This window comes from Pangasianodon hypophthalmus, chromosome 15 (assembly GCF_027358585.1).
Source record: "Pangasianodon hypophthalmus isolate fPanHyp1 chromosome 15, fPanHyp1.pri, whole genome shotgun sequence".
Lineage (NCBI taxonomy): Eukaryota > Metazoa > Chordata > Actinopteri > Siluriformes > Pangasiidae > Pangasianodon > Pangasianodon hypophthalmus.
The window spans coordinates 22,047,899-22,062,607 of record NC_069724.1 but is presented as its reverse complement, the minus strand read 5'-3'; the positions used below and the strand labels follow the sequence as shown (position 1 = coordinate 22,062,607).

Sequence of the window (14,709 nt, the reverse complement as noted above, 5' to 3'; positions counted from 1 at the left end):
GTGTGCTTCCAACTGTGTGGCAGCAGTTTGGGGAAGAACCACATATGGGTGTGATGGTCAGGTGTCTACATACTTTTGGCCATGTAGTGCAGTTTACTTGAACACTCTGATAACATTCTTTGTTAGCCAGGATGCAAATAACCATATCAAATGGTTGTGCACATTTTAGAATTTGGGCTCTAAAATCTAAGCAAAAAATATGGATTTATCAAGGTTGAGTCCTGGTTGTGTTCTTGTAGAACGACTCGTATGAGTTCATCACCGTCACTCGCCAGTGGTATACAAGTCAGCACTGTGCCTTTACTCCTTTGTTATCTATGGTGTCTTTCTATTTTAGAACTTTCCTGTTTGTCCTGTTGTTCTGCTGGGCTTTGCAATCTCTTCCAGGAGCTTTCTATATCTTCTAAACTAAACATGTGCTGTCTCACTCTCAAGCAGCCTACACACTGCAATGGTGAATTTTTGATGAGAGTAAAAAAAAAACCCAGAAATGGTAAAGAAGAATATATTTGGGACAAGTTCTTCTTAGTAAAAATGAAAATGTTTGTTCTGTATTATCCTTTATTTTTTGCGCAATGAAACTGGGTGACCTTCCAGACCGTGTGAGTTTAAGTGGGAAGTTGAGGACGCGGGATTAGTGCAGGATCAGGTGAAGTGACACCGCGGTTTTGCTGTTCAGAGATCAAAGAGAGAAAGAAAGGCACATTTCAAAAGGCCCTGAGAGCTCGGCAACGAACCCGACGCTCCTCTGATGATACTTAGATCTATAAATGTTGCTTATTTATTTATTTATTTATTTATTTGTTTGCTTATTTATTTTAAAAATTATTCATTGCAATAATAATTTGAGCCTAACAAGCACTTGTGGGACGCGGCTTTCTTTTGCATCTTTCCCTTTTTCGCCCCCATATCTCAGGATGCGCTGGGATTTAGGGGGGCTATTAGAGAGAACTTCTTTTATTTGTAGCTAATGAATGATATGCATGGTATTTTCCATTCATCTTGTGAATTCTGCACTATTTCAAGGTTCTTTTCAGGATATTTAACCCCCTTCCAGACTGCAACACTGTTTATTCTATGTTTAGCTTCTCATACAATTTTATTATCGTTTCCCAGGACTTTCCTAACTGTTAGAGCTGGACAGTGTTCTGTTGAAATAAAAATGATTCTTGTCAAGAGAAATGGATTGTCTCTGGCACAGAAAAATGCTGCCCTGAATACAAAATAGTCTAACGACATAAAGAGTGCACAAGCATGGGTGTTGACTTCTTGTATCCTCAGAATAATGAGGCGTCCACCATGTTGTGTGGAAGTTCTTTTAAGAACATCCATGGCAGTAAGTTAAGTTTTAAATGTTAAGATGGCTCCATAAGAAAGGCCTGGTAATGACTTCCCAGCAGAATCAGGAACTCGGCGTGCGCTGCTCAAACTTTGATGTTTGTTGCGAGGCGTTTCTCTTTAAATACAGACTTTATTGTGAGCTACAGCGTTCCTGTTGTCTGCCTGTGGAGAGCCCTGCTAGCCAGGTGTGTAATGAATGTTTGAGCACTTGAGTGCTGTTGTGGTCCATGTTCTTTCCCTATGCTCTTAGTCATGCCAGAGGCTTTGGTCTCCAGCCAGCAGCCTCAGATTGCCCACCGTCATGCTGCTCCGCTGGAGGACAGAGGAAGAGGTTACTGGTTGCTTTTCCACATACAGATTAAGAGGAGTGCTAGACTATGATCCATTCTTTATTATGTCCTGATCTGGGGAAACTGATGGAGGTAGCAGAGTGTCCGCTGCCAGAAACAACATCTCCCACTAAATTCGTAACAATTCACACAAGAAAAGAGAGTCGAGCTTAGTGTTCAGTCCTTTTCTTACAATATCATAAATATATATTCTTACAATATACAGGATATTAACAAACTCAGAAGTTTTCAAGGCACTCCTTTTCTACATGTATTTTAACAAAACCACCGTTTGTCAGTTTGTACGGCACTTTTAACAATAGACGTTGCCGCAATGCAAAAAAAAGGGTTTTATGTCTTTAAGGTTATATATACATTCTTCTGGACTTTGAGACACACACACACAAAATTGCAGCTCCTCCAGTGTAACTAGTGAGTTGTGTCTTTGCTAGTCCTTCAAAGTTGAATTTGAGTGAACTGTGAGTGCAGCTCAAAGTCATCAAATCCAAGCTCTCTTGAAAGGGAAACAATGGCTTTGTTGGCGCAAATCAGTTTTGCCTCTTTCTAGGATGAACACCAGACAGTCTTCATGATTACAGCTGCATTTCTTAGGAGGTACTCTCATGCTGTGATTATTCCCACCTGCAGTAGGCAAGCTATGTGCCAACTGTCCAAGTGAGAATCCAGACTGTGTAAAATGAAGACAAATATCCAACTAAAGAGATTTGCTGGAATGTGGCTGAGGACAAAATAACAGATCGCTGATATTTTATCAGCTAATATTGATGTGATATTTTATATTTTATCATATATATTTTATATATGATATTTTATCAGAGATGTTGCAATGTGGTTGCCATGATAATGCACAACTTATCAAATGGCGATATTCGATTTTTGACTGCGACAGAAAAAAAAAATCGTGTTGAAAATCTCACAGTGTAAACCCAGCTTAAATGAGATTTTACAAAGTGTATAATGATATAGGAAAAGTCTTAGGTCTACAGTGCAATTCAGGAACCACATTAAGCTCCTAAAGCAAAACTTTCCAGAGCCTTGTTAGGAGTGTTTTCCACGAAACACACTCCCAACACTGCCATGTGGAAGAACAGCCGTATAGGGACACAAGCCTGCCCCCAATCCTCTGTTTGTCAGCCCACCTGAGTGCTGCTCAGGCCTGCCCAAGGCAAGACCACAGGCCATGGCTCCCTCCTGCTGCTCTCCTCCAGGAGTGCAAATCCTCCACTCCTCCGCCTCTGTTAGAGCCTGGCCTGCCATCACTGTCTCACGTGCACACACTTCTTACCTCATTCGGGATGGAAGATTGAGGGTTAAGTTTATTCTGCATGTATTTGAGGGACCCCTCAGGCCCTTAGCATGTCAGGTGCTGTTCTGTGGCAGCATTCAGGTTGTTGATGTGTATTTTAGTGAACAAACTCACTTAAAAGCAGGGAATTTGGCTTGATGGTTTACAAAAAACATTTTCACATTAGTATCTAATAGCTTTAATGGTTCTGCTCATTCTTTATTCTGATTACAAATCCTGGATATTTTCAGTATGTCATCAATCTAACTGTTGTATCTTAGGTAATATTTGTCAGTTTAGTCTATAGTGCCGTAATAGCCCAAAGTGGATCATGTAAACTTTAGATCTGTTATCATTAAAACAAAGCCAGTTACCACAAGGAAACCAGTGTGCAGGTTAGACACTTGTAGGACCTTTGATTTTCAATAGAAAATGATCAAATGCATCTACAATCAGTCACAGGTCACTCTGTTAGAACATTAGGACCCTTTACATTGCGATATCAAAACATATGGAAAACAAAAGGACCATTAGGAAACCTCTAGGAGCCAAGAGAAATCCATCTTGGGCATGGGACAACATATGGGTTTTTGATCAAATAGGCCAAAAAAATCAAGTTTTGTTCAAAACTATTTAAGAAACTATAAATACATTTCAGCAAAACTATGTGGAAATGTTTTTATTTACTTTTTACCGTGCTAAAAACAGTTGTTGTTTACACTGATTTTACATTTTGCTATTGCAGGCAAAAATCGCACAAAAGAATTCTTTGTTTGTGAATTGAGATTGGTCTTTCTGTATGTTTCTGTTTAGGCAAGGCTGTTTTCTGCCCGAGCTCCTATTGACTGGTTGATGATGAAATGTTCTTAAATCACAGGTTTTGATTAGAGGATTTTCACTGTATAATCTAATATGGAGAACACAGTCTGTTCTAAAATTCAGCCAAAATTTTATTGGGATCATCTCATATAGTGTGTCAAGTTCATTTTATTTTAAATGACCGTTGAAATCACACACTGGCTGATTTCCTCACACAGTGAATGATTTCCTTTTTTTACTTTTGGGAAGTTGCAAGACATACTTTCACCTCTTCTCCACCTTTTCTTTGGTTGTATTCTCTTTCCACTAGCTTTGTGTATGTCTATCAGCATTTGTAATGAGTTCCTCAGCTGGCTGCTTTCACAAAGAGAAGGTGAGGAAGGCAGGATGGGTGCGAGACTGTGAATGCTTTCTGATTCTGTCTGTTTGAGCTTCTTTTTGATCTAAATGAAACCCGGAGGGTGGGATGGACGCTGCATTTGAAGCAGGTTTCAACGTCGGGTGTCCAGCCGAGTGAACAGAAGGTTGGGCTTCAATTGCAGAATAGCAGTACAAGTTAATTAATAATTAATCCTTTCTGATTTGCCTGATTACTATGAGGCAATAAGGGACTTAAAAAATCAAAGAAGTAGATGTTTTTCAAATGTTAACTATTCATGATTCTTGATAGGAATATTAACCATGATAAAGTCATCTCCTTGAATATTGATTACCTCTAATTAAAAATTCAGTTTGATTAGGAAGTCAGCACTTTTCTCTGCCTCAGCCTTCCTTCAGGCAAATATACACTCGAATGGTGTGTTTGCCTTCTTAAGTCAGCTCTCTGCTTGTGGTTCAATGAAGCAGTTAGCTACCGAGAGTGTTTAATGAGACAGTCATTAGTTCTAATTAGGCCATGGTTAATGGCAATACATTAAAAGGCGAAGCACATCACTGTGAAGAATGGCAGCACTGTAGTGGAGGCTGACTGGAAACAGCTGTTGACTTTACTGAGCGGCTCGCGCTATGAACAAATACTCCCCTGGAGCTGAGAGAGAAAAAGAGAGAGAGACTCATGATGGATTCTGTCTCTGCACCCCGTGTCCCTGCTTACCATGTTAAACACACGAGGCTGCTTGTACAAAACCCTGTGCTTCATAAGTGCATTAGTCTTGTGAGCCTGTTACTGGGTTGACAAGGTAAATGAACAGAAAAAACCACAACACCACAGTGTTTCCTCCTTTTCCCAGTCCATGCACTCTGCTCTTAACTGGACAGGTTATGCTAGATTTTATCTTATGACCAAAAGCTAGAATTCATCTGTCAATATGGAAAAAGTTTAGTGTTGCCTTATCTGTGGTTTTCCAGCAAAACTGGAATTGGGCCACATTTGAAATGCTGAACTTGCAAACAGTAACTGCAAGGGTATTACATATACATGCACTATACTGTTCTATTATAACTAGAAGTTGGAAGTGGGCCGTATCAGAGTTGTAAGGTTACATCAGCATTACACGGAAAGTTCCTCACATTCAGAAATGGGTTATGCAAGGTCTTCATTTTTCCATTAAGCGTGCTTTTAATGTGCTATTATGATTTCTTAAATTAATAACAAAATGCCAATGTTTCATTTAATTCAATGTCTTCTCCTATACATAAGATGTTCCACTATAGAAAACGTTTTCTATAAAGATAAATGATTTCCACTGTACTGCTTTTGTCACACAGACCTGTCGACTCTACCTGATTTCTTAAGAAACTTCTGCAACTTAAACCAAGCAAGGACACTGCGGAGGGATTTCATTCAAATTCATGTGACATACAAACATTCATACAATCATTAGCCCCACCCCTAACCTTAAGTTTAAACTTCATAACTTACGAATAGTTGCAAATTTGCAAGTGTGAGAACAGAATGAAGTTATGATGCTGCTCTTTGGTCCAAGAACTTTATGAAGTGGAGCAGTATGGAGTTTTCCTGAGAGCTTTGCCCTTTTGCAGACAGAGATTAGTCACCACTAAACAGTCAGCAAATTTTAGTCAAGGCTGCAAGCTAAGAGCTGGTACTCGCGGATTTTTTTTTTTTAACTTTGCAAATACTTTCTGTACTCCACTGAGACCCAACAATGTGTTACAAAGATTTATATCACTGCTCCTCCTCTTTGTAAACACGCTGAAATTTATGTTTTGCACAATTGAACGCAAAAAAATACAAAGAAAAAAAACTACGGAATGCCTTTATTAAATGCATAAATATGACACTTAATTTTTCCCTTTTAAATTCATGAAAAGACATCAGGGGAGAGAGCATCCTAATCAGCGACATTCCTTATCTCAAGGACCGAACTTTTTATGGTTTAAATTTTGAACAATGCTTTAAGTGAGGTGTAAGTATAGATTAAGCATGTGTGTAACCCAACTCTGAATACGAGAAACTTTCCCTTCATAAACATTGATGCAAATTTTGTTTGAACTTAAGTCGCTGACTCTGAATTCAGCCCTATATTACTTACGGTATAATACATCAAGGATGTCATTATTATTGGATAGGGAACAATAATCACACAGATCAAATGTCATCAAATGCTCGTAGGTTGACAGCGTGGACGATAAAGGACCAGATTTTTCGAATACTGAAACACAAACCTTCCTCACCCAGAGTAGAAGTGACGCAAAGAGTAACACTAACTGCTTTCAGTAACTGAGCAATTATTGTGATATTATGGGATTCTATGTGTCAGATTGGATTTGAGAGCCCTTCCTGGCTTGTAAGGAAATGTTTTCTTCTGCTATGTTTCCTAAACAAATGAGATAAAGTGCTCTGAGGTGCAGAGTCGTCTCTCCCACCTGAGCTTTCTGTCATGTCGCTGTTTGTGCTTTGGGTCTCCTTATACTGGATTGTTACTCTGCATGCCAGATGGGGAAATTGCAGATGGCAGTTTACATAAACTTCTCCGGATGAAGGCGCTCACTGTGAACGTGACAAATCAATTTGAAAGCTGCTTACACTCGTAACTCATGCACCTCATATTCACAGCTGGCAAATAAGCTTGTGTTAGGGTGAATATATTCATGCATGTATTCACTTTTATCAGGGCCTCTTTGTTCTATCTGGGCCACCAGTTTCTCTACTAATGAGGGTGTTTTGCTCTGTGCATTTACTGGAGCTTGGATGGTTGGGTTGTATGGCTTTGTTGGGGATTTTGAGGGCTAAAATAGGTCTTGTCCCTCTTTAATAAGTGGGCAGATATGTTGTCAAGCAGGACTGTCCCATCTTAACATCATAGCATAGCATTATAGTCCCAAGAGCTCCAGACTGGCTAATTGGTCATAATATCTGAGCCAGCAAGCCTCTTCTTTGCCAGCTAAAGCAATTAGCATAGCAAACAAGGCTAGCAGGTCTTACTAGCAGTAGAGTTCTCTTCATGTGATTGCACCCAATTTTCAGAATAAGCATGAAGCATATTCTAACCCCTTGCTGGGAAGACAGCTGAAAAGACTGCTGACGTGAAAGACTCCACCCACTTTCTTGTATCAAAATTTGCCTTCTGAAAAGCTGTTCTCAATGTGGCAGAGCAAATTTCCAGGCCAGATGAATGTAAACAGAAACCGGAAATGACAAACTAGCCAGATCCATTTAATGGCTATATTGTGAATCACAGTTTTTCAAAGGTACAGTGCTTTGCAGAAGTATTCACCCCCTTTATCTTTTCCACATTTTGTAGCGTTACAAACTAGAACTGAAATTGGACTGTCATTTACATATAATAGCCCATAATATTGAAGTCAGAGAGAATAAAATCAGTATAGTTTGAAAAGTTATTTACAAATTTAAAAAATATGGAAGTAATCACTTCCATTGCTAAATTAGTTCTGGTGCAAGCAGTTGCCATCAGAAGTTGCAGAATTAATTAAATGGAGTTGATCTGTGTGAAATTAACGTGTCACATGATCTTAGTATAAATAAACCTGTTCCTAGAAGACCCCAAAGTACATGTCTAATCAAACAGAATCATGAAGACTAAGGAGCTATCAAAACATGTTTGGAAAAAGTTCCAATCAGTATGGTTAAAAAAAAATTATCCCAGCTTTGAACATGTCGCTGAGCATCATTACATTCATTATTACAAAAGAATATGTCACAACTACAAGTCTGCCAAGAAGAGCCTGTCCATCAGTGACCACGGGTTAGTCAGATAAGCAACCAAGAGGCCAAGAGTAATGTTCAAGCTGATGCTACCACCACCATGCTTCACTGTTAGGATGGTGTTCTTAGGGTGCTGAGCAGTGTTGAGTATTCATTCAAATAATTATGTGATTTCTGATGGCAAATGGTTGCACCAGAACTAATTTAGTTGTTTCACAACAACAGGGCTGAATACTTATGGCAGAGTCTAAAAACACCTTTAAAGTTGACCAACAGCACCTTTAATGTCAAGCATTATTAAGTATAATGCTGGGTATAAGTATATACTTGGATGCTTTATGTTTGAAGCATTCCTGTGTATTAGGACATGTTTTCAGCCATTGTGCTTAGTTGCTGCTCCCTCTGTTCCTCCTACAACTATTCTGCACTTGCTACTGGTCAGTTGGTCGATGCTTACTACTTTCCAGCACTTGCAGTACCACTGTAAAATCCTCGAACAGCTTGATGCATGGATAGTATACTCCTCTCTTCTGAGTTGCTTTGAAAAAAAGTGAATTAAATAAATATAAATGTAATGTACATGATGGAAGTGGAGGAAGAAGGGGCTCAGAGTTGTCCATAGAGACCTGAGAATGTGAGATTGTGGGACATACAGACTGACAGCAGGTGCTGATGAAATAATAATGTGCACTGTACGTGCAGATGGAATTTGCACATCTCTCACTCGGCTCTCACGGCGTCATGTGCACCGCCGATGACAATCCCTTCTGCAGTGTTTATATGCAAATAGCCCGCTCATTTCCACGCCCTCCTCTGAGAGCCGGCAACCTGACAAGCATGAAAGGGAGCTTTTTTCTCTACATTTAGGTTATTTCCAAATCTATGTAAGCAGATTAATATATGTTATTTTCTACCATGTTGCGGCTGAATTCTCGATTCTGGCGTGTGATGGTGTGTTTATCAGTGTCAGAACTTTGCAGCAGTCAGAGGTAAAGCTGTTCCATTTTCCAGAATGGGGAAAATCTGAAGAGTAATTAATGCTTATAGTTGCTATAATGTAAGTGATAACAGTAACTAACCTGTTTCACAAATGTTCCACAACTTTAAATGTAACTATAAATTGTTAAAACGTTATGGTGTGCCATTCTCTAATAACTTTTTTGTGTTACTACTGGGAACCCATACTTCTGATGATGTACCCAGTACGTGGAAATAAAGTTTGAACGCCTACGACTGCTTTTTAAGGTGGGCTTTTTAAATTTTTTTCCCTTTCTTTCTTTTTTTATTCTTTTTTCTTTCTTTATGTATCTTTTTGTAGCTTCTGTTACTTAATATGATCTTTTTTCAGTGGGAAAACATCTGGAAGCAGAATAAGTAGCTTCACATTTTAACATCCTGGTAGAATGATTTGGCCAAGCATAACATATCCCTCCTGTTATGAATTCATCATTTCAAAAATGCTACATTAGAAAGCATTAAATACTTAAATTCAGGTTTTTTAAATTAAATACATTAAAAGATTTTGCTTTTATGCTAGCTTGTTCGTAATCACACATTGTGTAATGGCTTTATGTGAGATTGTCCATCCTGTTATGGTCCACGAAACAGAGTGTCTTTATTCAGACATAAAGTTGATCAGTACACCATCTTTTGGTTATAATGAATACACCCCAGCATGACTTTTGAATATCTTAGCATGTCCATATTATAATGAGACAAGGAAAGAGTAAAAAGTATGTGTAATTTGGAAGACCAGATAGTACCGAATACCAGAAATGACCCATAGAGAATTGATTATGTTGGAAAAAATCCAATGATTGTATGATATAAGATTATAAATTCTTTCCAAGCTCTGAGGCTGAAAGCTGCAACACTGCGTTGCAGAATACTACATACACAGTAGCATGACATATTACATATTAAATGCTAGTTTTACACCAGAATGCACCAGGGACACACACACCTTCAAAGCAGATACTCAGACACTACATACTCCCTGAAATTTAGCCACCTTTTTCACTAAGATTGTGTCACTGATGGCATTTGGGGCCAACAGAGCATTCTAAGCACACGAAAAAATAATAATAATGACCTTACTTTAAAGACATTCTTACAGGCCTGACATACTGGTGGCAGTGGGAGTCATTAAGATTTCTCTGCACACTATTTATGTGCAGCCCACACCTGTAAAGACTCCTCTTAACTACCGACATGATGCCCGCACAGTGAGTTGGACACATCTCAAACGCAAGTGTAAATTTCACACTGTAACAGGAATTTCACTTTCCTTCTATTCCCTCATCTCTCTCTCTCTTTCTTTAATGTTCCCTCCCATTCTTCACCTTCTTTACTCCTCACTGTATTGCTACATATATTCATGAATTAATGTTTGTCTCAAAAAAAAAAAAAAAAAAAATGGAAGGGTTGGAAATAAAAAAGTAAACATGAAGTGTGTTTTGACTGAGGTCTGTCTCGTCTCTGCAGCTTTTCAGTCCGCAGGGACCTGCCAGGATGCGCAGACCCTCGTCCCATATTTCTCTCCCTCTCTCTTTTGGTCGTCTCAAACCCTTCCCCACCCGTCTTGTCTTTACCTTCCTTCTCTGTTTTTCCCCCTCTCTCCATGTCAAAGCCAGTTACAGGCAGAAGATCTCTCCTTCGTAAATAATTCACAAGTTGATTAATAGACTCACAAGGGTATAATTAGACAGGGGAGAGACACTGGATAGTGTAACCAGTACAGTGCTTAAGGGAATTAGAGAGTGGGATTATTAAGGAAATAGAGGATAGTGTGAGAGGGGGAAAAAAAATCATGTTGGTGGTAAGGAGAGAGGATGAGGATGAGCATGGGGGGGCATCTTTGTTGGATTTTGTGGTGCGCAGTGTGCAATGCGCTCTCTCCAGGAGGAAAGAGCCAAGGTTTGTTTGATGTGGAAATTGGACAGTTTGAATCCGTCTCTTTTAATTTTTCACAAGTTACAGGGACCCCCTGGGTCTGCCACACTTTCCTTATAGGAAATAAATGAATTTTTCTTTTTCTCCCTTTCTCTGTGCCCCCCCCCCCCCCCCTTCTTTATCTTTCTGATCTGTCCTCCTCAATACATTTTCCTTTTGCTCTTTTTGCTCATGAATCTATAGTCATGCTTTCTGTGACTCTTTTCAATGCTGTCATCAGAATTCATTCAACTGCTTCTAAAGCCGAATTTGGCTACTTTAGCATTCTGAAAGTGGCGGGTCGCATTGTGCGAGGCAGCCGTTCAAGCAAAATCTAACAAATGCAGAATATGGCTTCAAATCTAAACAGCTTTCTGTCTTCCTCTGCACACAGCGTGTCTGAAATGAATCAAAAAAATCAACCAAGAGAGAATCAATAGAGCTGAAATATTCAGAGATGCGTCTGTTGTCTGTTCACCTTCAGCAGAGTAAGAGACTTAACGGAGTTCATGATGTTGCACGTTGTTTCATTTTCTAACCTCCCATCCTATTTGTCATTTGTTTTTTTTTTCATTTGAAACCTAAAATGCAGTCTCCAGTATTTTCTTCCATGTATAACTGTACAGCATGCTGTAGATGTGTGTGTGTGGAAAGCAGAAGAAAGGAAATCGGTCTGACCAGGCCTGTGCTGGTCCGTCTGCTATGTCATCCAGTCAGATCTCATTTATCTTCTTCTTTGCTTTCTATTTCCTCCTGTCTGCCTCCACAGGCTCACCTGAAAGAAAAAAAAATCCTTGCATCAGCAGCTCCATTTTGTCTTTTGATCTAAGTTCCTATAACATATTTACAAGAACTTAATGTGAAATCAGGTCATGATTAATGAATGATTTATTAATTCCTTGTATGGTTAAGATGTTTGATTTCAAACGTCTAACCCTAAATGATATAAATTCCGAATCACCTGCATCGTGAGCATCATGAGCTTTTCCTATAACACCCTTACCAGGTAGGTGGCGGTATTGGAGCTCAGCAGTGAATGTTGATTTATTTATCTCTGTTGGCATTAAAGCGCTGCGCACCTGATGAAGGGGGTGTCAGGTGGGCCCTGACAGCCTCAGAGGCAGCCGAGCTTGTGCGATTTGGCTGCTGCACCTGCGGAAACAAGAAACGTCTGTGCCGTCTTTGAAGTTCTGACAGACGAGAGACTCTGAACGTGCCTTAATCTTCCTGTTCCTCTGTCAGAATGAGACGCTGGCGTCTCAGAACGCCTTGCACTGTTTGCTTTTGCTGCTTAATGACACAAACCATTCACCCCGCCACGTATGACAGCATTTCATCTAGGCCTAATGGGTGCCGGCTTATGTTTCAAACACACACGCCCCTCTCCTCTCTGTCTTTCTGTAGAAGAGGAAGACAATGAGGCGCTTCAGCACGTGTTGATCGCTTCTTCTGTGTGCTTTTTGATCGCGTTTTTGTGTTAGCGACGCACACAAACACACAGGGAAAGTGGCGCGTGTGATGCGCTGAAGATCAGATCAGTAGATTGCTACTGTACAATGCCGTCTCCGTCTGAACTGATTGGCCTGTAGCAGGAAACGAAAAGACATATGTTTGGAGGCTGTGTGTTTTAAGTGCCATAGTCAATCTGGTTCATGCACCTTGAGCAAAGTACATCAGGATTAATGTTTTTAAACTTTTTTTTTCCTGAAAACGGGAAGACAAGAGAAACTCTTTTGGTGGTTACTCAGTAGCTATAGGCTTTCTTGAACTGAAATATGTTACTCTTTTGCACATATCTCAATCACAATCAAAGTTAAAGCATTTTAAAGTCTGGCTACCTCCAAAAGTGAAAAGGGTGAAAGGTGCATTTCTAGATTACATTCAAATTCCACTGAAAGACACCAACACACTTACAGTCTAAAGGTGACTGCTATATATAAGGAATAAAACACAATGAGGTGTGCAGTTATAGGAAAGAGACAACATGTCAGTTTTAACCATTTATAGTTGCACTTAATGTTGCAAAACATGTTTGTTTCTGTTAACACTCACGTCATTGCAGCTATAAGCAGTCGCTTGTCATGTTGAGAAACCGTTAAACACAAAGTACTCTGTCCTGAAGTCATTAATTTGGCAGGAAACTTACTGACTATTAAAAAGCACTGACACTGGTGACTCCTTCCATAAATGTTAAATAAAACATCTCCTTACAGAAAACTTCAGCATATCAATGATTATATGCTTTTATTTTTGTGTTTTAATCTGTTTATTATAAGCGTTAGTTTTTATTATAGAAATTATAAAACATTAGAATGAGAAAAATATTAACTGTTGTCAAAGCTGCTGTTAAAGAAAATTAATCAGCAACTTCTGACCATCAGATTTGAGAATTCAACAATGCTGTGGTATATATAAATATTAAAAATAATGAAATATGAAATTTAAAAAATGTCTATTTTTATACCCACTTTTATTCATAGCCTAGTATATGCAACTGTGCTTCACAGACATTCCACACCATCAGATGTATCTATAAATGTTTAAACATTATGACATTTCCTACAATAATAAAGTTTAAAAAAAAATAAAAAAATTTTTTTTATTATTTTTAACATTTTATAAAAATGTTAACTGTGGTATAAAACACTTTTGGACATGTTGTTATTTGAAATAACTTCACAATGGTAATAGTAACTGCTTTGCAACAGGTGGCATCACCTTACCCCACCATTGATTATTTTCCTATAACTGCATGCTCCATCATATTTTATTCCTTACTTAAAGACTTGTGCCTCTTTTGACAGACTACACAGCTCTTCTAGATTTGAGCGGAACTTGGGAAAAGGACAGAAGTACCAAACACCACCTGTCTTTGTGCTGTCGACAAGGTCAGTTCAGTGGTTACACAGTGTTACAACAGCACAGACATTGTTAACAGTTGTTCCAGTGCACCGTGGTCCATGTCCTTCCCCATTAAGCCTGCATAATACAGTACAAGTTCAATAATTCACCCAGCGCAGAGCATTACCAGTTATCCCGATGTGCATGTAATTCAGAGTTAGTGGAGACATAAATAATGTTCAGGTTGTCTTCTTCGGATATTCTCACCGCAGCTTTGCCAGAAGTCTAGAGTGCCTGTAATTGGTGCTTATTATGCCATTTTGCAAAGTCTTATACCAAGGACAGGACTGCTCTGAAATGTTTAATGTATGCCGCTAGTGAGTCTTGGCCAACCACAGACAGGAGCAGCCATTTCCGTGATGGTTCTTGCTCTATTCCCATTTACGCTCCAATGAAATTCCATTGACTGTTTTGCCATCTTCTATTTATCGATCCTCTCTCCCTTACTATGGCTGCTGGTGGAGGTTGGAGGCAGGGTAGTTGGTGTGTTAGTGGAAGAGCAGGTAGGCAGGAGAGGGCACCGAGGTTAATTATTCGATTACTGGGTGGCTCAGGCAGAAGCTGTTTAAACAGGACCCAGTCAGCAGGGGATTAGGCCTCATTACTTGAGCTAAAGCTACGCTGCCGATGCTTCCCCACTGCCCCACGCTACCGTGGGCTAAGACGTGCCAGGGAATATTCATATGGCCTCTGGAAGAAATAAAAAGTGGATAGAGGGAGAAATAGTGAACATAAATCTTGGGCTTAACTCCTCCGGATCTGTGGCATCATCACTCTAGCTGTGTAGCGCAACAATTATCCCCCAAATGCCCCGTGCTCCGCTAGATTAACATCACTTCTCCGGTTACAGCGTGAGCCGCTCCTGCTCTGCTCCTCTCCTCCGTTCCTGTTGTCCATCAGGCGTCTCGTGGCCAGCAGGGTGTCTGATGGCAGGTACTGATAATGACACTGCTTTG

At 39.6% G+C, this 14,709-nt stretch overlaps 1 long non-coding RNA gene across 1 annotated transcript in view; it reads left to right on the top strand.

Annotated features, from left to right (window-relative positions):
- LOC113535448 (uncharacterized) overlaps positions 1-14,709 on the top strand; it is a 33,913-nt gene that overhangs the window by 15,310 nt on the left and 3,894 nt on the right. The window contains exon 5 of the long non-coding RNA XR_008303994.1: positions 13,657-13,740. This is a non-coding gene — a long non-coding RNA (uncharacterized LOC113535448). The remainder of the gene's footprint in view (positions 1-13,656; positions 13,741-14,709) is intronic.